Raw genomic sequence first — 26,402 nt, 5'->3', positions numbered from 1 at the left:
TTCTTTCAGGTGGATGAAGAGGCTCAGAAAGGTTAATTGCATACATGGTAAGGTCTGAGACAAGATTCATCCTAGCAGTACCATGAGTACAAGCCTAACTCACAGACCCCTTCTGGATCTCAAAAGTTTTTTGCCATATCCTACAGAATGCTGGCAGGATTCCATATCCATAGATAGACTTTTCTTTTCTTTTTTTTTTTTTTTGCTTCCAGGTTTTGTCTAGGCATAAGGTATACATACCAATGGAAGATAGTGTTTCTGACTTCCTGAAACATCTTCTGAAGCAGCAGAAAAAGTCAACTAGGTCGTGACAAGTGCTTTGTTATCTGTTTTCTGTAATACAAAATGCAAATGGAGAAAATTCATCACTGTGTTTTGTATTCTTTGTAATATTGCATCCTCGCTGTGTTATAGATATATGAGGATGTTTGCCCTTGTATTAACCTGGAGGATAGTTTGAGTCCACTGTTGTGGAACTTGATTATCCAACAAGTTACTCCTGACAAAAGAATAATTTTGCAGCATTTGAGAGTAATGCTCACTATCCATGCATGTACTTACTAAGAAAAAATATAAACTATTCTTAGTCTTAGGCCGTTTATAATGAGTATTACTGGAGAAATTGGCAGTGGCTGAAACTTCTGCAAAATCTGATCTAGGAAAACTGGATTTGGCAGAAATAGTCCTTCAAAAAGAGTGACACATAATCAAAGTTGGATGTGCATGAAAGCTGCATGCTCATCAGAAATTTATTTAAATGTGTTTGTATTTACACATACACAGATTAATCCCCATGAAAATGATAATAAAATATAATTTTAAAAATTGGGAATCCCATGATGATTTCTCACACCCTTGCTATGATGAAGGGTAGGGGTGTAGGTTGTGGGCATAAAATTTTCTTCAGGTTAGGGAGCGAAAGCAAAAATGGTAAGGCCAATAAAGTCATTATTGCTTATTTTGCAGCGGTCTCTATTTCGTTTGCTGACTTTGGTTACACGAAATATTTTCAGTTTTTTTCCTCCCAACATCACGCAGGATCAAATTTATTTCTCCTTCCAAAATACTAATATTATTCACGGTCAGGACCAGCTGGTGGGACTCCCCTTTTCTTTGCCTGCGTTGGAGGGAACACGTCAATTCTCACCTCCAAATGGCAGAGACGCCAGCCCGCCCGCCCGCAGCGCGCTGTGGTTGCCCGGCAACACCTCCGCCCAGCCCCCGGGCGAGCACGTGACGCAAGCGTCACGTGACAGGCCAGCCGGCGGCGTCGGCGGCGTCGGCGGCGTCGGGCCAGGGGAATGTAAGCAGGCCGGGCTTGGCCGAGCTGGGGGCCTGCTGCGTCCGCGTCCCCGGCATGGTGCTGGCACGGCGGGGCGGCCCAGCCGCGAGCTCAGCGCCCACCTGAGGTAACTCCTGCGGCCCCGGGACGGGCGTCCCCCACGTCACGCTCAGCTCCTGCTTCCGCCGCGGTAGAGACCGGCCGTGCCCTGGCCCAGACAGGGGGTGTGGCTGCTGTCTGTGCGGTCCGCGACGGGAGGGTCGGGCGGGGGTGGTCGCCGAGGCCCGGATCTGACCGCCGCGCCGGCTGACAGGCGGCGGCGACCCCGGGAGGTGGACCCTCCCGCGGCCCTGGTCCAGCCTGCCCCTGGGGCCGGCGGAGACCGGGGCCTCAGGTGCCGTTGGGCGCCCGGGGCCTTGGGGTGTCACCGAGCAGCCCCAGTGGAAGTCCTGCCCGGTGGGGCGACGGGACCCGGCGCGTTTCAGCCCGCGACTTTGGCCCGAGTTTTCACGTCTGTAAAATGAAAAGTCTCGACTAGGTGATTTGTGAGGACCTTCCACACGCTTCTGGTTTGTGTGATCTCGGGAGAGAACTCAACTGTTGGAATCGACCGGAGAGAGAGCATAGGTAGATATTTTGTCTTTTAATTGCTGATTTTTTTTTCTTTAACTCTTTCATCTGACACGATTTGGATTCTTGTTCTCCAGGCTGTAGGTTTGAATAGAAAATTTATTAGAGAAAGTCATAATGGTTTATGTTACTGGTTTGTTTCTCTCTCCGGGCTTTTTTTAATTTTTTTTAATGCAACAGAACCGTCTTCTTAAAACCTTATTTGGAAACCCAATATGTGAAAAAGATGAAAACAAACCTTAATCTACCTCATTACCCTCCAACCCCATACCATTTACAGCTTGGAGCTTCTTTGAGGTTAGCCAAAATTGGAAGTTGAGTGACCTCTGAGGGGAACCCGAGGTAGTCCAGTAGAGTATATTTTCTCATTTGAAAGCAAGCTCAGTTCCTTAATCTTTGCTTTAGGCTTAGACAAGTCAGTTACCTTTCTTGGGTCTCATTTTTTGCTTATATGTCACTCGTACATAAATATGTAATTCGCTGCATCTTTTGGTTCCAGTTAGGGTTGTCAGATAAAATTTAGGGCACCCTGTTCGTTTTGAATTTCAGATAGACAATACATAAGTTATTAATGTACATATTGCAGAGGGTATACATAGATTTAAAGAATTATTTGAGAGCTCTTTATGAAAAGGCTTATGAAATATATCACAATACAAAAATATGTAATTTGCATATATAAAACTCAAAAACCAGAATATTACCTTTGCTGTTGACACCTGTGTGACCTTTCCTGGTTGAACCCCTCTTCTTTTCCTCAGAAGTAAACCACCATACTAAATGGTGTGTCTGCCACTTTTTTGATTTTCTTATTAATCTTACTTCATATGTACACATCCTCTCAAAACATTGTTTACTTTCTCATGTTTTTAACTTTAAGTAAATGACATTGTGCTATGTAAATTTTTTTCTGACTTTTTTAAACTTATATTTAGTTTACTATTTTTCACTCATGCTAACTTTTTATCCCAAGATTCCATGCATGTTGGTTTTTCCAAGTGCAAGGGTTTCCCTGAATAGCTACTTGTAGGGTCTATACATCTATATTGTGCTAAATTCTGCTAAAATGCTAACTCGCCTTCCCTTGCAGTTGTGCTGTTTTATTCACCTCAAGTATATTGTATGAGAGTTCCTTTTGTCATCCTGTCTGCATGCTTCCTGTTGTTGCACAGGAGCAAATTATATATCTAATAAAGCCTTAGTATCCAGAGTATGTAAAGAACGTTTACATCTTTACAATAAAAACAAAAGTAACCTGAATACAAATTGGAGAAAGAATTTAAATAAACATTTGTTGGGACAAGATATAAAAATGGACTATATGCATCTGAAAAGATGCTTGATCTAATTAGCCACCAGAGAAATGCAAGCCAAAACCACAGTGGGGTATACGTCACACTGACTCAGAGCACTATAGTGAAAAGGATTGAGCTACAGTTGTTGTGGGATTGTAGAGAAATTAGAATCTTCATACACTGTTGTTGGGGTGTAGACTGCTTTGAGAAGTAGTTTGGTGGTTCTTCACACAGCTAAACATGGGGATATCAAATGACAAGCATTTCCATCCCTATGTAGATACCCAGAGAGAAATAAAAACATACATCCATGCTAAAACTTGTACACAAATATTCACAGTAGCACTCCTTATAATAGCCAAAAAATGGAAACAACCCAAATATATATCAGTTGATGAATGGAGAAGTAAAAAGTGACTTATCCATACAGTGCAATATTATTCATTCATAGAAAAGGAATGAAGGAGAGATTCATGCTCCAACATGAACACAATCATCCTAAGTAATAAAAGCCAGTCACAGAAGGCCACATGTTCTGTGATTACATTTCTGTGAAATGTCTAGAATACACAAATCTAGAGTCAGAAAGTAGATTAGTGGCATCCTAGAGCTGGAGTTGGGGTAGGAGGAAATGGGGGAATTGATTGCTAATGATTGATGGATTTCTTTTAGATGAAATGTGCTGAAATTGATTGTGGTGGTGATTGCTCAGCTCTTGTGATTATGTTAAAAACTACTGAATTGTACACCTAAAAATCACAGTAGAAGGAAGGAAACTTAAAAAACTTAAAAGATGCCATATTGTGAGCTACCTTGTGGAGATACCTATGTGGTGAGGTACTAAAACTTGCTCACAGCCACATGAGTGAGCTTAGAAGCAAATATCTCCTATCCTCCTTGCACACAGTGTGAATTCTTCACTTGATGTACAGTCCAGGTGACAACTTGACTGTAACCTCTTGTTAGAATGTGTGCCAGAGGTACCCACCTAAACTGTGCCTAACTTCCTGAACCATAGTAACTTTGACAAATAAACTTTTGTTTTTAAACCATTGAATTTTTGGGTAGTTTGTATTGTTATGTGTTGTTTTATTATAATTTAAAAAATTTGTAATCTCTTTGTGCTGTATTGTGAATATTAATCAGGGTATGCCATTTTCAGATCATATAGCAGTCCAGAGCATTTGTCATATTGTCATGATTTTCTGGTAACCATTTTATTGTTAAAAGTTATGGATGGGGCCTCCCCTGGTGGTGCAGTGGTTGAGCGCTGGGCTGCGAAGCTGCCTGCAGCCTCTGCAGCACTGGTTTGATCCCCGGCCACCGGCGAGGGTCCCACATGGTGCACAGACCTCTCCTGCCGCGCCCGCTGCTTCCCTCAGCAGTGTATTTCGTCAGTCTGTCTGTTCTGTTCCCCGCTCTGACTCTGGTGAATTCTCTCACCCTCCTGCACTTCTGACTGTACCCAGTACTTGTATAAATAAATAAATAAATAAATCTTTAAAAAAAAAAGTTATGGATGGTGTTCAAATAGCTTTGGCAGATTGGATTTATATTGATGTATTTAGCAAAATTGCAGTTCCCTTGAAGGCAGCCTTTTCTCATTGGAGCCATGTGCAATGAGGTTAAGGAAGATTTTTGTTGTTGTTGTTCTTTTCCTTTGAATATTTCTGTATTTCAACTGAAGAGAGATTGTACGACTCTATACAGAAGGAACTCACAGTGAATCTTGAAATTTGATTTAAAAACTGAAGACATGTTTCAAAAGTTTTCAAAGATTCTTTGACTCTTTTTTAAATATATAAAGGTATCTGAAATATTGTTGCATGTCAAAAAAGCAGACCGTAGGGCCTCCCCGGTGGCGCAGTGATTGAGCGCTGGGTTGTGAAGCTGCCCACAGCCTCTGCAGTGCCAGTTGGATCCTCGCTGTTCCCTGGCCACCGGAGGAGGGTCCCACATGGTGCACAAACCCTTCCTGCCGCCCGCTGCTCCTCTCAGCAGTGTACTTCGTCACTCTGCCTGCTCTGCTCCCCACTCTGGCTCTGGTGAATTCTCTCACCCTCCTGCGTTTCTGACTGTACCCAATGCTTGTATAAATAAATAAATAAATCTTTAAAAAAAAAGAGCTCTAATGTGACCTGTCAAAAATATCATTAAAAAAAAAAAAGCAAACCATGAATTTTTTTTCCTTAAAGTTTTATCATTTTCTCTCTTAGATCTTGATCTATTTTTAGGAGTTGGTAGGATGTGTGGTATGAAGTATGTTGTCTAGATTCATTATTTTCCTTTATGAATACACAGTTATTTGGGTATCATTTTTTGAAAAGATTATCCTCCCCCTATTGAATTTCTTGTCCTTTATTTTCCTATTGAGTTATCTTGACATTTTTGTTGCAAATCAACTGCTAACATGTGTGGATCTATTTGTAAACTCTTTGTTGGTTTGTGTGTGTGGTTATGTCAATACTATAATGTATTTCTTTCCTTTTTTATGCCTTTCTTTTTTTTGTGGGACCCTCGCCGGCAGCCGGGGAACGAACCAGTGCTGCAGAGGCTGCAGGCAGCCTCGCAGCCCAGCGCTCAACCGCTGCGCCACCAGGGGAGGCCCTTTTATGCCTTTTTTAAAGTTTTTTTTAAAAAATGTATTATTGTTTTTTAATTTTGTACATCATTGCTCATTTTTAAATAATATTTGCTTCCCCCCAACCCCTCAGGTGTAGTCCCCATAGAGTTTCCTTCACCAGTGCACCTGTGCACCATCACCTCAGTCCCCTGTGTTCCTCCCTCCCTCCCTCTGATCTCTCACCCTCCTCCTCCCCTGCATTATGTCTCTGATTTATAAGTGTCCATTTTTGCTTTGTTGTGTTCTGTACTGTTATTATTTTTTTACACTGATGTCTTATTTAGTTCCCCTATATTCCTGCTATAAGTGAAACCATCCGATATTTTTCTTTTTCCTTCTGGCTTGTTTCACTGAGCATAATTCCTTCTGACTCCATCCACGTTGCTGCGAATGGCATGAGCTTATCTTTTTTGATTGCTGAATAATATTCCATTGTGTATATATACACCACATCTTTTTGATCCAGTCATCTATTTTTGGGCATTTGGGTTGTTTCCAGGTTTTACCTATTGTAAATAGTGCTGCAATAAATATAGGTGTACAGGTGTTCTTTTGAATCAGTGTTTTTGTGTACTTTGGGTAGATCCCTAGGAGTGGAATTGCTGGGTCATATGGTAGCTCCATTTTTAGTAGACTGAGGAACCTCCAGACAGCTTCGCATAGTGGTTGGACCATTTTGCGCTCCCACCAGCAGTTCAGGAGAGTTCCTTTTTTACCACATCCTCGCCAACATTTGTTGCTAGTTTTTTAAATATGTGGCTTGAAATTAGTAGAGATCTTCAGTTTTGTTCTATATTTTCAAAATTGTTTTAGGTATTCTAATTCCTTCGTACTTCAACTTGTTAGTTTCAAAAATCAGTTGGGATTGACTCTCATCAGTGTATGGAAAATTGCCATCTTAATATTGAGCCTTCCAGTTCATGAATAATATATACCTCTCCATTATTTAATTCTTTAGTTCTTGCAGTTTTGTGGTACACAGGTGTTACAAATATTCTATCAAATTTCTATCTTTATATATATATATATTTTTATACAAGAGCTGGGGTACAGGCCAGAGGCACGGGAGGGTGAGAGGATCCATAAGGGACAGAGTGGGGAGCAGAACAGGCAGACGACCGAAATACACTGCTGAGGGGAGCAGCGGGCGTGACAGGAGAGGTCTGCCACACTATGTGGGATCCTCGCCGGCTGGCCAGGATCGAACCCGCACTGCAGAGGCGGCAGACAGCTTCACAGCGCTGCGCTCAAACCACTGTGCCACCAGGGAGGCCCTCTATCTTTATATTTTGTTTTTTATAATACTATAATGGAATTACAAAATCATTTCCACTTATTGCTAATATGTAGAAATTGAGTTGGTTTTGTATATTGCCTTTGTATCTTGTAGCTTCAAAATTCATTTGTTACTTCTATTGCCTTTTTTTTTTTTTTTTTTTAGAGGCATGCTTTATTTGTTTGCTGGTTTGTTTGTTTGTTTTGTTTATACATGCACTGGGTACAGTCAGAAGCGCGGGAGGGTGAGAGAATTCACCAGAGCCAGAGCGGGGAGCAGAACAGGCAGAAGGACCGAAGTACACTGCTGAGGGGAGCAGCGGGCGGCAGGAGAGGTCTGCACGCCATGTGGGACCCTCCTCCGGTGGCCGGGGAGCAGCCGGGGATCGAACTGGCGCCGCAGAGGCCGTGCGCAGTTTCGCAACCCAGCGCTCAACCGCTGCGCCACCGGGGAGGCCCTCTATTGCCTTTTTTTTTTCAGGATTTTCTACACATGTGATCAATAAGTAAAGGCAGTTTTACTTCTTCCTTCCCAATTAGTATTCTTTTTTATATATTCTCTCTTTTTTCTTTTGCCTTACTGCACTGGCTAGGATTTCAAAGTCATATATTTCAATAGGATTGGGAAACAGACATCCATGTTTATTTCCTAGTCTGAGTGGGATAGCATTCAGTCTTATCACTGACACAAAAAGTACTGTTAACTTTTTAAAATGTTAAATTAGACTCTGTTAAAAGAAAGATATGCCACGGTTTGGAGGCAGTTATTTGTAATTCATGTATATCTGATAAAGAACCTTGATCCAGTTTCTATAAAGAGCCTCTATAAATCAGTAGTAAGAAGGCAGATAACCCCAATTACAAATTGGTAAAAGATTTGGACAATTCATAAAAGAAGATATTTGAATTTCCAGTAGGCATATTAAAATTTTTCAGCATATTTAGTTGAAATACAAATTTAGGGAAATACAAATAAAATTATAAGCAACTATTTCCTTACAAGATTGGTTAAAATTGAAAAGATTGATAACATCAAGTGTTGGTGGGGATATAGAGCAACCAGAACTTAGATAACGTGTTAATAGGAGTGTATCTGATACAGGCATTTTGGAAAAGTTTGACAGTTTCCTATTAACATAAACAGGTACTTGCTGTATGATCCAGCAGTTCTATCCCTGGTTATAAAATACAAGCTTGTGTCACAAATGACATATACCAATGCGCAGAGATTGAAATCGGAAAGAATCCAAATGTCTGTCTACTATGGAGGACTATTCGTCAGTAAAAAAACAAAAACAAGCAAAAAAACTGATAATGTCATGGCATGATACGCAAAACATTACCAGGGCAAAAGAAGCCAGAGACAAAAGAATACTTATGTATAGTTCCATTCAATTTATCCTAGAGCCAGCAAAACTGATTTTTAATAAAGATATTAGTGGTTTACTGTAGAGGGGCAAGAGGGAACTTTTTTTGTGGTGATAGAATGTTCTGTATGAATTTTGATTGGTTGGTGGTTACACTACATATATTTTGTCAAAACATTTCCAGCTACACTTAACATGGGTACATTTCACTTTATGTAAATTTTATATCAAAAAGTTGATTTAACAAGCAAGGATCTAAACAGCTTATATGATAAGCATATATATGCATATATATAATGATATATATAGATACTTAAATGTATGTGTACATACATGCATAGAAAATGTCTAGAATGTATATGCATGCATAAGAAATTGTCTGCTTATGTCTAAATGGTGATTAAAAAACGATGGGACTTTTACATATTTAAATTATTTTTTTAATGAACTTGATAAAAGAAAGGTTTTTCTTTTTTTTTTTAAATGGGTAAGTTTTACCATGTTGATTCTTTTTTTTTTTTTAAGATTTATTTATTTATTTATACAAGCACTGGGTACCGTCAGAAGTGTGGGAGGGTGAGAGAATTCACCAGAGCCAGTGCAGGGAGCAGAACAGGCAGACCGACGAAACACACTGCTGAGGGGAGCAGGAGAGGTTTGCGTGCCATGTGGGACCCTCGCCCAGCGGCCGGGGATCAAACCGGCGCTGCAGAGGCTGTGGGTAGCTTTGCAACCCAGCGCTCAATCGCTGCACCACTGGGAAGGCCCTCTTTTTTTTTTTTTTTTTGAAGATTTATTCATTTATGCATACAAGAACTGGGATACAGGCCAGAGGGCGGGTGTGTGTGTGTGTGTGAGAGGATTCACCAGATGTGTGGGAGGGTGAGAGAATTCAATGGAGACAGAGTGGGGAACAGGACAGGCAGAATGACTGAAATACACTGCTGAGGGGAGCAGCGGGCGAGACAGGAGAGGTCTGCCGTGCCGTGTGGGTATCTCCCTGGCTGGCCGGGAATTGAACTGGCACTGCAGAGGCTGCGGACAGCTTCTTAGTGCTGCGCTCAACTGTGCTACCAGGGAGGCCCCTCATGAACTGTTTTGAGTTAATTTGTATGTTAACTATTATGAATGAATTAGTGTGAAACTTTGGTTTAGTCCTCCCTATGGCCGTGACACCATTTGTTGACGTTGTCTTTCCTCCATTGAATTTCTTTATCAATCATTTGTTTGCATTAGTGTGGGTCTTTTTATGGCTTCTCTTTTCTGATCTGTTGATTTATGTCTGTCCTTCCAGTAGTACCAGTCTTTGATTATGGTAACTCTAATAGTTCTTGAAGTCCATAGAGTGGTTCCTCCCTTTCAGTTCTTTCGAAAGTGTTTTGGCTAGTGTAGGTCCTATCTTTCCATGTGCATTTAAAATTAATCTTATCTGGGCCTCTGTGGTGGTGCATGGGGTTACATCTCAGCACTTTGAAGCTGTCGGCAGCCACTGCAGCACAAATTTGGTCCCCAGCCAGGGAGCTAACCTGCATGGTGCAGCAGACCTCTCCTGTCTCGCCCACTGCTCCCCTCAGCAGTGTATTTCAGTCAATCTGCCTGTTCTGCTTCCCACTCTGTCTCTAGTGAATCCTCTCACTCCTCCGTACCTCTGGTTTACACCCCAGCTCTTGTATGCATAAATAAATAAAATAAATCCTTAATACAAATTCATCTTATCTGTATCTACAACAATTCTTTATGAGATTTTGACTGGAATCTTGTTAAACTTATATATTAATTAGGGAGAATAAATATCTTTATTTTGGATCTTTCCATCCATGAACACAGTATTTGTCTTAATTTACCTCTTAGTCTGTTCTACTGATTTCTTTCACCAGCATTTAATACTTTGCAGCATTACAGATCTTTGTTAGATTTATACATAAGTAAGCCATTTTTTCATGATGTTGTATTTTTAATTTCTGTAGCCTTATTTTTATTGCTCAGATCTAGAACTATAGTTAGTTTTAATATTTATCTTTACTATGCCAGATACTTATTCTGAGAGATTTATTATTTTTTTAATTCTTTGTGATGTTTTACATAAACATGACTTCTAACCTTTGGGCCTGCTATGGATGGAGATTATGGCATTATAAAGTTGTTAATATAATTGAGAAAAACCATATTGTAGTATGATTCAGTGGCTGCTGACTAACTGAGTTTTAATAACAATGATTTATGTATCTTTTAGCTGCAAAAATTTGTTGCATTAAAGTTTGGACTAAGTACTATTTGTTCTCAGTATTGAACCTTTTTTTTTTAATTTTGTGTAGTTTTTGATGATTCATCTTCAAAAGGCAGCACTATTTATTTTCCTCTTTCTTAAGTGATCTTTGAATGCTTGCCACTTATCTTCTAAGCTAAGTTAGGATCTGTGAATTTGGGTTCTTAGGTCCTGTTGAGATATGCAGCTAAATTTGTCATGGAGTATGTGGATATGTTGCCAACTTCTCTGGCGATGTTTACCAGTCTGGGCAATTTTGATAGTATTATCTTCTGACAGCTTCTGCTGTGAAGCAGTCTTTGAAGAGACGTATGATATGTGAGGTACCCTTAGAGAAAAATTTATTATTTTCATTAATTTATAATGCTCATGTTTCTGAGATAGCATTTTGGTGGCCAAAGACCGAGTTCTCTCAACCATGCTAAGCTTAGCAGCTAGTTGAAAAGGTTTATATTATATTTCCTAATCTACTTCAGATCCCTTTTATCCAATGGGTTTCTTCTTCTAGCTGAGTTGAGATTAGACTCTACTTTTATAGGGGATAAATAATTTATGGCAGGCTTCTTAACCTTAGCACTATTCACATTTGGGGTTGGATAATCTTTGTGTTATGTCTTGTAAATTGTAGGATGTTTGTCAGCATTACTGGCCTCTTCTCACTAGATGCCATTAGCATCCCCAGAGTTATGGCAACCAAAAAGAGCTCTAAACCATTGCCAAAGTCTCCTGCACAGCAAAGTCACCTGAGTTGAGAATCACTGGTTTACGGATACCTCTCAGCCAGCTGTCTGCCATAGTTGTGGTCATCCTGTTTCTGTCTGGTTTCTCTGCGTTGCCAACCTTGCTCATAACCTCCTCCCCCTCACTATGTTCCACTCAGCTAATTGGATGGATAGTTGCCAAGTGGAAGGTGGAATCAGTGGGGAATAGGTCAGACAGAGCTGGAGTCAGGTGTGGCTCTGGGTGTAGTGACTGAGCACTGCAGCACGTAGATGAGTGTTTTGGTGGCAACTAATGATTAAACTTAAAAAAACAAATGTTCTTTGACAGGAGGGTGAGTCAATACTGACACATGGTTCTAGCACTAACCAGGTAAGTGCTGTCTTCTTCACTTTGTCTGAGGCCTGCCTTGGGAGACTGGGGTTTTGAAAGAAGGCTCCAGGGAGGCTTTCTACTTAATATTTTTAATCTGAGGAAAGCAAAGAGTTTTTGATGAACTTACAGATTTTATTGTTGAGGTGACTAGTAGAGTCAATAATTTCTTAAATGTATGAAATAAGGGAAATATGAAGCAGTAAATGTTTAATGAGTACAACTGGGAGGGTGCCTTGCTCTCAAGAAGCAGTGCTAAGAGAGCCAGACAGGTGACTGCAGATGATACCACCATTAGGGAATGGTTGTTCTGTTGTGGGTAGGGGCCTTTGGTGAAGGGTAGGCAAAGACAGATCTCATAGACAAATTTGAGACTGGAACAGGTATCCATACTCTTATTTATGTTCGTTTTCAAACAATGTCCATTATTAGTACTCTTACTCTTAGCTTTATGAATTGCTTTTACCTACTCAGGGCCAACTTGAATATTCATTTTGGAAAACTTTATTCTCAACATTTATTGCATCACATTTACCTTTTAAATAACTTGAATGACTGCATATTGGGTTTCATGTTTGCATTCCAATTTACTTAACCACTTTCCTATTGCTTACCATATAGCTTACTTTAAAGAGTTTTTCTGCTGCAAGTATCCTTTGAATCTCTTTGGACATTTTAATCACTGTTCAGATGATTTCTTCAGGGTAGTGTCATGAGCCAGGATCACTAGCTTTTTTAAGGCTATCAGTTCATATTATCGAACTGCCTTATCTAAGATGCTCCAGTTACTACTCTCAGTAGCAAGATGTGAGTGGCCATTTTAGGGCATCTTTGCCAATGTTGTGTCATTAAAAAAGAAAATAACAATTTGATAGTTAGAAAACTTCTCATTCTTATCTTCCTTTGCAGGTTTAAATTATTACTGAGGTTGATTTTTATTATTATATTTCTTTATTCCTTTAAAAATTCTTTAGCTCTATTTGGGATGTTACTGCCTTTATGCGGTTTTTTTATACACTGAAGGAAGTAATCTTTTGTCTGTCATATTTTCAAATGCACTTTTCTAGTGTTTCAGTTATGTCTTTTGCTTTATGTGTAATTTTATTTTATTTTTTTAATTTTTGTGGGGTGTTTTTTTATTTATTTTATTTATTTATTTATTTATTTATTTATTTATTTATTTATTTATTTATTTATTTATTTATTTATACAAGCACTGGGTACAGTCAGAAGCGCGGGAGGGTGAGAGAATTCATCAGAGCTAGAGCAGGGAGCAGAACAGGCAGAAGGACCGAAGTACACTGCTGAGGGGAGCAGCGGGCGGCAGGAGAGGTCTGCGCCCTGTGGGACCCTCCTCTGGTGGCCGGGGAGCAGCCGGGGATCAAAATGGTGCTGCAGAGGCTGAGGGCAGCTTCGCAACACAGTGCTCAACCGCTGCGCCACCAGGGAGGCCCAATGTGTAATTTTATTTTGATATGCTTTCATATTTATAGAAAAATGTGTAAGATCACAAAGAATTGCAAGTAATTAGTAAATATCCTGTACTAAGACTTACCAAGACTCACCAGTTGTTTATTTTCTACCACATTAGCTTTCTCACTCTCTGAATATATAAATGTACTTTTTTCCTGAATCATTTGAGTCTAACATATATAATTGTATTTTTTCTGAATCATTTGAGTGTAATTTGTATTACTTCCCAAAAGCCAGAGCATTTACTTGCATAGCCATAGTAAAATTACCTGTCAGGAAATTCAATAGTTGATAGAGTATTGTTGTCTAATTCATAGTCTGTGTTTCACTTTCAACAATTATCCCTATAATGCCCTTTATTGCTCTTTTCTTTTTCTTATCCAGTCTTTAATCCAGAACCACACTGAATTTAATTGTCTTGTTTCTTTAGTTTTTTTTTTTTTTTTTAAATCTGGAATAGTTCCTTAACCTGTTTTTGTCATCCTTGACATTGACATTTTAAAAATATAGACCAGTTATTTTCTAGAATGTTTTTAATTTGTGCTTGTCTGATGTTTTCTCATGGTTAAATTCACTTTAGACAGATAACACAAAAGTGATTTTTATTTTTCTCAGTGTAATATACTAGTATACTGTATTAGTTGGTGTAGGTTTGTTCCAGGTGACAACATCATTATTGGATAAAGTGCTGTATGTTAGATTTCTCTATTGCTAAGATAGTATTTTTCCCTTTTGAGTTAGTAAGTATTGCCACTGTATAAACATCCTGTTCCTCATCAAACTTTCACCCTCTAATTTTAGCATCCAGTGATTTTCAGCTCCGTACTTGCTTCTGTGTTTATTCTTTGGCATTCTTCTGTGGAGAACTTTCTTTCCTCCCTCTACCCTCTATTTACTTATTTGAATGATTCATAGATGTATTCATTTTAGTCCCCTGTAATTGGTTGCTTCACTTATTTAGGTACTCAAATTATCCCAAATTTGGTTTATATGAACCCTTTCAAGCTGGCTCCTATGTCCTTTTTATTTTTTTTTTTTAAGATTTATTTATTTATGCATACAAGAGCTGGGGTACAGGCCAGAGATGCGGGGGGTGAGAGGATTCACCAGAGACAGAGTGGGGGACAGAACAGGCAGACTGACTGAAATACACTACTGAGGGGAGCAGCAGGTGAGACAGGAGAGGTCTACTGCACCATGTGGGTTGCTCCCTGGCCGGCCAGGGATCGAATTCGTGCTGCAGAGGCTGCAGATTGCTTCATACTGTGGTGCTTAACCCCTTGCACCACCACGGAGGCCCCTATGTCCTTTTTATATCTCCACAAATTGTTAGCACTTACTTGCTTCCTGGCTCAACAAGATGCTCTGGTGCTCAGTTTGTGTGCTTTATCCCCTGAATCAGCTTTTCCCACAGGACCCTCATGTCAGTGGGATCAAGATCTGGGTGCATGGTGAGTTTCTTGGAACTATTAGGTCATTATCGCTGGACCCTCTTGGTGAACAAAGCTACGGTGTGTGTGTGTGTGTGTGTGTGTGTGTGTGTTTATGCATCTGTGTTTTTGCTTCTACATCTGTGTATGTACTTGTACATATAACTAAATGTACTGATATAACTATATGTATTGATACCACCAGTGTTAATCCAACACAATGGCTATATGCTCCGTCTCTTAAATTATGTTTGGTTTATGCTATGAGGTAGGGGTTGAAATTCATCTTTTTTTCCTCCTTCTTTTCTGTAAGGATGTCCAGTTGCTCCAGAACCATTTGTTGAAATGGATTTCTATTCCCCATAGAATTGCATTGGTGCCTCTTTTGAAAATCAAATACTGTATAAGTGCCAGTCTATTCCTGGTACTTTTTATTCTGATCTATTTGTCCTTAGGTCAGGATCATTGTTTGGTAATCACTGTAGATCATAAGCCTTGAATTCAGGTAGTTTAAGTCCTTCAACTTTATTCTTTTTAAAGTTTTTTTTGACTGTTCTAGACCTTTTGTATTTCTATAAATTTTTAATAATAGCCAATTTCTATAAAAATGCCTTATAGGAATATGAATGGAATTCTGATTTGGGCAGAATGAACATCAGTACAGTATTCAGTCTTCTAAATTAGAAAGAAAAGGTGTATGTCTCCATTTATTTACATATTTAATTTCTCTGAGAAGTTTTATAGTTTTTAGTATATGGGGAATAGAGTTTCCTGATAACATATGTAGTGGAACTTCTTTTCATTAGCTTATTTGACATGAATATATCTTCTTTGGAGAGGTGTCTGTTGGGATCTTTGAAATCAGACCAGTTGTTTTCTTATTGTGGAGTTTTAAGTGTTCTTGTTATATTTTGGATAACAGTTCTTCACTCTATCTTTTGTAAAAGTTTTATCCCAGTCTGTGCTTGTCTTCCCATTCTTTTAACATACTGGTTTTTAAATTCTAAATGAACTACTTGGTGATAATATAAATAGGGACTGTCTTTATTTATTTTTAAAGATTTATTTATTTTATTTATACAAGCACTGGGTACAGTCAGAAGCGTGGGAGGGTGAGAGGATTCACCAGAGCCAGAGAGGGGAACAGAACAGGCAGACTGACAAGTACACTGCTGAGGGGAGCAGCGGGAGTGGCAGGAGAGGTCTGCGCTCCATGTGGGGCCCTCGCAGGTGGCGGGTGATTGAACCAGCGCCGCAGAGGCTGCGGGCAACTTTGCAGCCCAGCGCTCAACCACTGCGCCACCAGGGGAGGCCCAAGGGACTGTCTTTTTTTATAACTGCTTTTTTTTAAGATTGATTTATTCATGCTTATGAGAACCGGGGTATAGGCCAGATGCGTGGGAAGGTGAGAGGATTCACCAGCGACAGAGCGCGGAACAGAACAGGCAGACTGACTGAAATACACTGCTGAGGGGAGCAGTCAGCGAGACAGCAGAGGTCTGCCGCACCAGCCTGGGATTCTCTCCAGCCGGCCAGGATCGAAATGGCGCTGTGGAGGCTGTGGACAGCTTCACAGCACTGCACTCAACCGTCTGCGCCACCAGGGAGGCTCTCAGATCTCTTTTTTAAGTAGTATGAATTCTGGCCCTGCATGTCCGTATTCCACATGCCAGCTTACCTAGCCTCTCCTTAGCAGGCATATTGACAATCCTAGGGCCTGATGCCTCTCTGTGTATTGGGGGAAGGAAGGATCAGTGATCGAAACCTGACTGCCTCAGACCCCCTCCCTTGACTGGGTGCTACGACATTTCTAACATATATCCTTTTAACTGTTTAAAATGTTATTCTTGGAACCATGAAGAATATAAAAAGAAAAAGCTTTCCTAGGAAACTAATGATACTGTGGCAGAGAGAAATTTGGTAAATTAAAACTTCTTGTCTTGTTTAGTCTCATGTGAAAAAGCATGATGAATGCACACTTGGAATGTTTTTGTTTCTGGGATTCTAGTCAAGAAGGAAAGCAGATTTCCAGTCATATTTACAGGGGTATTAATCCCAGATATGTAACTTTTATTGAGATATCTCTTCACAAGAGCCTCTCCAATTAATGAAAATAAATTCTGTCATATATGTATCTGTAATAGAAGAAATGGCTTTAGGGACCATTTGACTTTTTAAAAGAGTTATTTATGCATAGAAGAACTGGGGTGTAGGCCAGAGGGGGGGAGTGGGTGGGTGAGAGGATTCACCAGAGACAAAATGGGGAGCAGAACAGGTGGATTCATTGAAATACACTGCTGAGGGGAGAAGCAGGTGAGACAGGAGAGGTCTACTGTGCCATGTGAGCTAGCTCCCTGGCTGGGGATTGAACATAGGCCATAGTGGTGATAGCACTGAGACTTAACCCCTAGGCCATCATGGAGGCCCCCATTTGACTTCTTAAAAATCCATTATACTGTGTTCTGTAGTACAAATTCAGTTGAATAATTATAGCGTGTTTGTGGATGGTAGATATTTAACTAATAGTTGTACACCACTGTGCAGTTTGCAAAACACTTTCTACATTTGTTATGTCATTCATTCTTTCTAAGAGCCCTAATAACAAAGCTTTTTAACAAAGTGTAAAATATGCTGAATGAGGAAACTAAGAAAAGTGCTGGCCAGTCCCCACAGTTCCTTGATTCAGAGCACAGACTCGGGGGCTAGGCTTACTGCTCACCATCTGGGCTTAGTCCTCACCATCTGAGGGGCTTGGAACATGCCAGTTCTCTTCTCTGTGTTTCAATCCTCTCCTTCCTCCCCCCGACTACAGTGGTGATAATACTAGGGTCACCATAGGGTGGACAAGATAGATTTAGCTAGTATATGTAAAGTGTGTGGAACTGGTTTGTGGTGCAGTAAACTCTGTTGAGGTTTGGTCTGGTTCAGGCCCACTAGGATTGGGGCCAGGTCCAGGTCTCAGACCAGGTCCCCAACTCTAAATCTTGTACTTTATCTTGTGTTGCCTCAGATGGTCCATTAAGTTTATATGTTTACTAACTTCTAATTTCCAGGTGATTGGAGCCAGCCTAAACTTATTTCTTTCTTTCCTAAAATTTATATTCTTCCTGAAAAATTGAAATTGCCAAAATGATTACATTTTAAATTGCCCCTCTCTTTTGTAATGTACATTCACTTGGAATATTTACTTGATTAAATATTAAAAAGGCAATCATTGTCAAAGCACAGATGGGGCTTTGTTATACATAGCGACTAAATTTTACTACATATTCTTTTCCCTTTAGGTTATAAAATATTCTACCTTATGCAGATTTTATTTCTGCAAACTGTAAGTTCTATTTGTGGTACTACAGAATTATAAAAAATTCAGCCAGTATAACAAAAGTGAAAGCTTCCTTCAGAGTCCACTCCATTTTGCCCTGGATGCTCTCCTGCTATACTCTTATGGTTGAATATTACATATCATAGACATACATATATGTGTTTGCTGGTGCTGGAGGCAGAAACTAGAACTCCCCTCTCTGTGCCTGGCACTCAAAGTGCAGGTCCTTGTTGCTAGTTGAAACATCTTGTTGTATTGACAGCAACCATCATGGTCACCAATATGGTCATTATCTTCCATTCTGACATCGGCTTTGTGGCTACCAGCTGCTGCTTCCTGTGCTGCTGATTTCTTTGAAAATCTATTGTTCTATAGAGCCTTTTTTAGAAGTGTCTTTAACATTTATAGCTCCCTTGTTTTATGCAGTATAATGTGAATGATAGACACTATGTTGTCCTCTGAGGCACTACTCTGTTCTCATGCTCTGACTTTTTTGAATTAAGTCTGGTGTGTGGCTTTAGAATGAGTTGTTTGTTCACCTACCCTGCCCCCTACCCCAGACATTTCTTGATTTTTTTTTTTTTTGCTAAGGGACTTTTGCACATCTAACCCTGCCAGTATCCATAGTCATGTGCAAAATATATTTTTCCTGGGATGGAAATCTCAGAGTCATGCTTGGGAAGAATAATGTATGAAGGTGATTTTCTAAGGTATTGACTGACTTAAGGTTACCGAAATTAATTATAACTATAATAACTGGCAAAAAAGTATCAGTGATGGGCCTCCAAGGTGGCGCATGGGTTAAAGTCTCAGCACTATCAAACTATCATCAGCCACTGTGGCCTGAGTTCAATCCCCAACCAGGGAGCTAACCCACATATTGCACAGCAGACCTCTCCTGTCTTGGCCACTGCTCCCCTCAGTACTATATTTCAGTAGACCCACCTGTTCTGCTCCCCACTCTGTATCTGGTGAATATCACCCCCATGCCTCTGGCCTATACTCCAGTTCTATGCATAAATAAATAAAAATAAATCTTTTAAAAAAAAGTATTTGTTAAACATTGCACTGTGGTAGGTTATTGTTACCAAATCACTGTTTTTACTCCAATTGCTAGTATTTTACAAAAAATTTGCATAAGCCTAGATAGGCATATTTCATTCTGACATGAAAGGATTGTTGATTGAGGCTCAGCACAGTGCTGGCCTAAGTACCTCACCTCAGACATCTGTTAGATAGGGGTTGTGTACTTCTCAGTGTCTGGCCAGCATTGTTACGGGGTAGCCAGAGTACCCTGTAAGGCTTACTGATTCTGCACTTAGTACTCCCTCGTTTGATTTCTCTTAGTTGTGGACCTGCTTCTTCTGGCCCCATTTTTTATTCAGAGTGAAGCCATGGCATTCCATCCGCGTCCTCTTCTCTGCACAGGGATTCATTTGGATTTTCTGTTCATAATCAGAAGTCTGACCACTCCCATTTCCTTTAAGGACTAGATTTTGTTAAATCTGCTGTTACTGTTCTAGAGGTCCATAAAGTTTATTGCCAGAATTATATTTTAAAAGTTGTTGTGGTAGCTGGAGATAAGTATAGGATAGACTAGGCAATGGTAAAGGGTATTAAGAATCAACTTTATCTGATATTTAACGGATATAGAGTTTCAGTTTTGCAAGATGAAAAAGTTCTGGCGATCTGTTCACATAGTGTGTATATATTAAAGACTAAATTGCACTCTTAAGAATGATTAATTTAACAAATATTTTACATGTGTTTCTACTACAATAAAAATAAATAAGCATCTTTTTTGGAATATAGATTTAAAAAGTCAAGTGTGGGGTTTTGAAACTTTCATGTTTTTTCAATCAAAATTTTATTGATTTGCCTTTGTTTACAAACATCTGTGTTTGGGAGTACAACTTCACATGTCCACATGTACTCATTTTGTCCTTAGTTCAGTCTGTCCTTTACCACAATGAATCAGCAGTTTAGAGATACTGGAAAGTTTTCTAGAACAGTGGGGATATAAGCAGGATGATTCTCTTCATTTGCCATTTACTGAGCACCTTCTAGTTAGAAGGCTCTGTAATTTTAATTTATAAGGGGCATGTTGCCCAGAGGACAGACTGTACAGGAGTGTGAGTGCTGCCACTTATGCTGAAAGAACTACAGAAGGAAAAAAACATGAACATGTTATTATTGACTTAAAGCATATAAACAGTCATTCATCACTTTTTCAAAACTTAATTATGGGAAATTTCAAATATGCACAAAAGTAGAATAATAATACAGTGAGCTGCTGTGTGCCTGTCCCTCAGCTCCTATCCACTCAAGAGTATTTGTTTCCCTGTCCTCACTGCATTTTGAAGCAAATTATACTTATCATAACATTTAATCTAAATTAAATATTTCAATATGTCCATTGAAAGATAAGGACTGTTTTCTTTGAACTAGCCGTACCACTGTTATCACTCCAAAGTTATTTCGTATCTTTTTTCCCCCTAGTAGATTTGTTTGAATCAGGATCTAAACAAAGTTTATTAACAATGCATTCAGTTGATAAGTTTTCTTTAATATCTTTCAGCCTTTAGGTTCCTCTTCATGTTTATTTCCTTTGTCCTTGAAATGTATTTGCTGAAGAGATCCAGTCATTTGTCTTTTGGGGTTGCTGTGCTGTGAAGTTTGCTGAATGGTATCTCATTGGTCATCTAACAGTTTTATCCTACCATCCTCCCTGTGTTTATTGTAAACAAATGCTAATTTTAGAGATTTGATTTGATTAAGCTTCATTTTTTTTTTTTTTTTTTGGGCAAGACTATTTCTTTTATGCTTATCAGGTAACTGGGTTTACGGCATTGTGTATATTTTAGGGGCACAGGTTCACACCTCTATAAAAGGTTATCTCACCACACCTGCCACCAAAGCTCCAACAATCCTGCACCCTAGTCCATCTGGTGGCCTCCTCTTTTGTTGCCAGTCCGCAACACTCCTTTTCTGGTAGCCAGCCTCAATCCCACAGTCAGCTTTTTAGGATTTGTTTGGTTTACTTTTTTTTTTTTTTTAAAGATTTATTTATTTATGCATACAAGAGCAGGGGTACAGGCCAGAAGTGTGGAGGGTGAGAGAATTCACCAGCGACAGAGTGGGGAACAGAACAGGCAGACTGGCCAAAGTACACTGCTGAGGGGAGCAGGGGGTGAGCCAGGGGAGGTCTGCTGTGCCATTTGGGTAGCTCCCTAGCCGGGGATTGAACTTACACTGCAGTGGCTGCAGACAGCCCCATAGGTTGCGTCTTAAGCCCTTGTGCCACCAGGGAGGCCCCCTTGTTTAGTTTACTTTTATCTGTTCCTTTATATTCCACACATGAGTGAAATCATCTGGTATTTGTCTTTCTCCTTCTGACTTATTTTGTTTAGCATAATCCCCACCATTTCCATTCATGTTGTTGTAAATGGCAAGATTTCAGTTAGAAGGTGCTCAGAAAATTTTGGGTGTGCCAATTCAGTATTTGGGGTGAGACTGACTTTCTTATCCCTGTGAAAATACATGCTTGTCTTTTATTTTGATTAGGTTAATTGATTCAGATATATTATGTCTTCAAAAGAAAAGGGATTTAACAGTGAGTTAAAAGTCTCTGAGGAGTGATAGCTGACATTAAAAACAACTATATCCTGACTTCTTTTAAATTAAGTCTTGGATTATTATGGTGTATGATTATATGATTGATTTAAATGTTTTTTCTCTAACTATAGCTTTTTCACTAGAAGATATTATCTAGAGGGAGAAAGCTAAAAAGAATGGGTTCTAGGTTCCTAGAGTAAACAATAAGCCTAAATTTTTTACATTTCACTATCTTTGTGCAAATTAATGTAATATTACAATTTACCAATTCTTAGTTAAACTTCAACCACTTTTTAGGAAAGTGAGGCCAGTATTATTTTTCTTTCTTTCAGCTTATTGCTTTGTTATGCATCTACATGCATATCATAGTCAGTGGAACAGAATGATTAGGAAACTGAAGAACTCAAGATTTAATTGTGAAGAAATATCAGTTAAAGTTCTAGAACTATGTCACGCCAGACTCTGCATAGAACACTGTAGGAAGTGCCAAAGAAATGTGTAATGATCTGGAGAGAATTTAATGTTTTAAATGGGTCAACCTTTATGCACCAGGAATAATCTGAAACAATATAGTATATTGTATTTGTAGTAGTTTTCCAGAGAAACAGAACTGTAGGAACAGACCTGATCTGTCTGTTTGCCCATGTTGTAGAGCGTAATCTGCTTTACTCAAAGTTTACTGATTTAAATGTCAATCACATCTAATAATATGCCTTCTTAGAAACATCTGTTTGATCAGCTAATCAAGTTCACACATAAAATTAACCATCACCTATATCGAAGGGACCTTTTTCCAGTAATTATGCCTAATTCAACTAATAGACACACATGGTGGAATGTTACTACAGCAGTCTTCCCAGTGGAGGAGTCTAGATCATGTGCACTATTTCAGGCTGAGTCCCACATTCCCCACATTATCTTCTCACTCCCTTGTATCAGCCTTGACCCCTCTCCGTTGTTCTGCTCCACGGGAATCTAAATTGCACACCCTAGCATTCAATCTGCAGCATGTCTCCATTTGGTTAAGGACTTCTAGCCTCATCATTATTCTTTAGGAGCCTGTTTGCCTAGCACTGGCAGTATTGTTGAGCACACCTGGAGTCCACTCTGCCCCTCTTCATGATCAAACCTTTGAGGGTACATGTTGGAAAATTACCTTGAATAATCAATTGGCTTAGTTTAAAAATAGAGCTATAGTTATAGTAATAATATATAAAATTACACTATATATGATATATACAGTGATAATGGTTTAAGGATATGTTACATATGTAATATCTATAACTATTATGTAGTCATAATAGTTTTAGGATATGTACTATTGCTTTAAAGTGCAGTATTTTTTAGTAATTTGAAATATATTCACAAGTGAATGCAATGATAAAGTTTAATATCTGTAATAAATTGGGCACAGCTATTTGAGGCATATCCTGCTGCCTAAAAAATCCACCTTTGAAATACATAAATTAGTATCTTTCTTGGATTTTTACCTAGTATACCCATTACTTTGTTCAAATGCCCGTTGAGATAGACAGAAGTATAGCAAAAGCATATACTTCACATGTGGATTTCATGTTATCTTCTGTATTCATGGTGATTATAATGACTCTTCTCTATTATAACAAAGCCAGCAACATACCAGGTTTTGTCTTTGTCTTTCTAGTGGCAGTGCCACAGTGAGATTGAAAAAAAAAGAGAAAGACATTTCCCACTATATATTTTAGGTTCTCCTTGTAAGTTGCCACAAGCTATTTAGTGAAATATCACTATGAAACCTTGGGCAAGTTGCTTGAATTTTCTCTAAGCCATGTGTAAGATAGAGATAAAAGTTTCTCCACCTTCTCTGCTGTTGTGAAAATTAAATGAGATAATTCATGTAGAGCTCTTCTCCAGTATTAATATTCACAAGTTTATCTCTGTAATTTTTAATTTATTTCTCTTCTTATATCATCTTTTTAAACCACTTATACTTTGGTTTTCATTTTCTACTTCAGTATTGTTTATTTATAATTGTATACAATAGATTTTACTCTCTATTGCCTCTAGTAAAGCTCTGAAGTATTCTAGGTTATTTTATTTTGTTTTATTTAAAGATTTATTTTTTCATGTATACAAGAACCATCGTACAGGCCAGATGTGTGAGAGGGTGAGAGGATTCACCAGAGACAGAGCGGGGAACAGAACAGGCAGACTGACTGAAATACACTGCTGAGGGGAGCAGCAGGTGAGACAGGAAAGGTCTGCCGCGCCATGTGGGATCGAACCGGTGCTGCAGAGGCTGCAGACAGTTTCACAACTCTGTGCTCAACCACCTGCGCCACCAGCGGAGGCCCTATTCTAGGTTATTTTAAAGCTTTCAAACTATAGTTTTGTTTTCTGAGTAAAATTTACCTAGTCTGTAGAATGTTTGTTTTATGATTTCTTCACTTTTGGTAATTTCATATTTTCTGATAGTTACTTTATTCTCTTGCATTTAAATTTTGTAATTTATTTTGATATATTTTTAAAAAGCTCTTTCATGAAGCCCAGTGTTAAGAGGTAAAGTAAACACACACAACTTTGTCTCAGACTTTTATTTATGCAAACCATCGTCTTTAAAATTCTCAGAACCTCAAAGTTTAATTTTAGTCTTCATTTCAGTGAAGGGAAGAAGAGTAGGATAATCTTCATACTTTAACGTTTGTGCCTTGCCTATCCAGTGGGTGAGACACTGGCTTCTATGGATGTCTTGAAAAAATATTTTTAAGTGCTCTATGGGTTTCCCATCTTTAAAAACAAAAATAAAACAAAAATAAAACTGTCTTTCCTGGTTCAGTGAAGGGAATAAGGCTATGAGGTGTTGCTGTTAGTTTGATAGCATGTTTTGTTCTCTTGCTTGACTATGTAGATATATGTTCAGTAATTTGTAACCTATGCATTGTTATTTTTTGTCTCAGATTGAAATTTCTCACCTGTAACTTTTAAAACTTAAGTTTTCCTCTGTTTTAAATAAGCTATAGTCTGTAATTCTTTTTTTTTTTTTTAAATGCTTTGTCTTTTGTTCTTTTTTTTTTTTTTTATAGAGGCATGTTATTTATTTATTTATTTATTTGTTTGTTTTTGTTTATACATGCACTGGGTACAGTCAGAAGTGCGGGAGGGTGAGAGAATTCACCAGAGCCAGAGCGGGGAGCAGAGCAGGCAGAAGGACCGAAGTACACTGCTGAGGGGAGCAGCGGGCGGCAGGAGAGGTCTGTGCGCCATGTGGGACCCTCCTCCGGTGGCCGGGGAGCAGCTGGGGATCGAATCGGCGCCTCCGAGGCCGCGGGCAGCTTCGCAAACCAGCGCTCAACCGCTGCGCCACCGGGGAGGCCCATATAGTCTGTAATTCTTAACAACTGTGAAGTTGTGGCCTTTTTGAAATTTTTTTTTTTAAGATTTATTTTTATTTATGCATATAAGAACTGGAGTGTAGGCTAGAGGTGTGGGGGGTGAGAGGATTCACCAGAGACAGAGTGGGGAGCGTAACAGGTGGATGTACTGAAATACACTGCTGAGGGGAGCAGCAGGTGAGATAGGAGAAGTCTCCTGCACCATATGTGCTTTAGCTACCTGGCCAGGATTGAACTCATGCTGCAGTGGCTGGTAATAGCTCGATAGCATTGAGACTTTAACCCCTGCGCCACCAGGGAGGCCTCTTTTTGAAATTATCTTTATTTTTCCTAGTTTTCTTTCTTATGTGTATTATTTGTTTCTTTCACTTGGAGTGTTTCTTCTAAGTTTTATCATTAAATAAGAAAGTCCAAGAGCAGTATCTGAAGTGGGGAGCAGAGTTTAGATTGAATTGATTGTGAATGCCAGAAAGTGGAGAACACTGGTGGTAACTCAGAAAGTTTGGTTATAACGAGGGGGAAGACAGGGATATTGAAAGAGTTTTATTTTTGTTTTTAAAGATGGGAAACCCATAGAGCACTTAAAAATATTTTTTCAATGTGAAATTTTGTAAGTTTTTATAGCACCTGATGACATAGACTACTTATTCAATGAATTTTCCTTGGCAAATGGAGCCTGTTAGATTGTTGCTGTGAAGGTGCTTCTAGGAAGGAGAGGATGGGAATATGGGATCCAAATAAGGATAATAGAGTGAGGACTTTGAATAGCCAGGTGAGGAGGAGGGTAAAGAGCCCAAGAACAATTCCAGAGCTGGGGTCGTTGCTTCCTTTGTGTACTCCAGAATATCCTTTACACAGTTCATGACAGCGTTAGGGCTGTGGGCAAGTTTATATGATTGGTGGCAGGATATTGAGGAACTTTTACAGTAAATATAAAATATGAAGGTGCCTGACCTCATGGTCAGATCATCAGTTCGTGGGCTTTCTTTATACAAGGAAATCTGTTGTTAAGAGAGTATAATCCCTTCTCCTCTGGTGGAAAAAGGCTTTCACTGTTTTAGAACAAGAGGTTTCTTTTACAACCATGACGAAAAGAAAGAAACATTTACTAATAGCCCGTGTTTATTATTCTTCTCTGTGGTTTTGCAAAAGATGATGATTTCTGCCACAGATAAGTTTCTGCCATGGTTTGAGGGAGAAACACATACTGAAAAATAGCAGTGTAAGGAAGAGATAGTCTTCTTAAGCACTGGGCAGCTGCTTATACTTGCTATCTGCCATGTTATAGTGCTACGTTTCTGTTTGCTAGCAGTCTGTGTTCTGAGCCTCCGTTTCTTTTTTACTTTTTACTTTTTAATGAT

At 39.2% G+C, this 26,402-nt stretch overlaps 1 protein-coding gene across 2 annotated transcripts in view; it reads left to right on the top strand.

The window, feature by feature from the left end:
- Window positions 1-1,344: 1,344 nt before the first annotated feature.
- Window positions 1,345-26,402, top strand: part of MARCHF8 (membrane associated ring-CH-type finger 8) — a 104,351-nt gene continuing 79,293 nt past the window's right edge. Inside the window, exons 1-2 of one of the 2 annotated variants that reach the window (XM_054690699.1) lie at window positions 1,345-1,409; window positions 1,821-1,909. The gene's annotated coding sequence lies outside the window, so the exon portion shown is untranslated. The remainder of the gene's footprint in view (window positions 1,410-1,820; window positions 1,910-26,402) is intronic. The other variant, XM_054690700.1, reaches the window with a different exon arrangement.

This window comes from Talpa occidentalis, unplaced genomic scaffold (genome assembly GCF_014898055.3).
Source record: "Talpa occidentalis isolate TD23 unplaced genomic scaffold, MPIMG_talOcc4v2.1 talOcc4.8, whole genome shotgun sequence".
Classification (NCBI taxonomy): domain Eukaryota; kingdom Metazoa; phylum Chordata; class Mammalia; order Eulipotyphla; family Talpidae; genus Talpa; species Talpa occidentalis.
The sequence above is the reverse complement of the archived record's forward strand: the minus strand, read 5'-3'. Positions and strand labels throughout refer to the sequence as shown.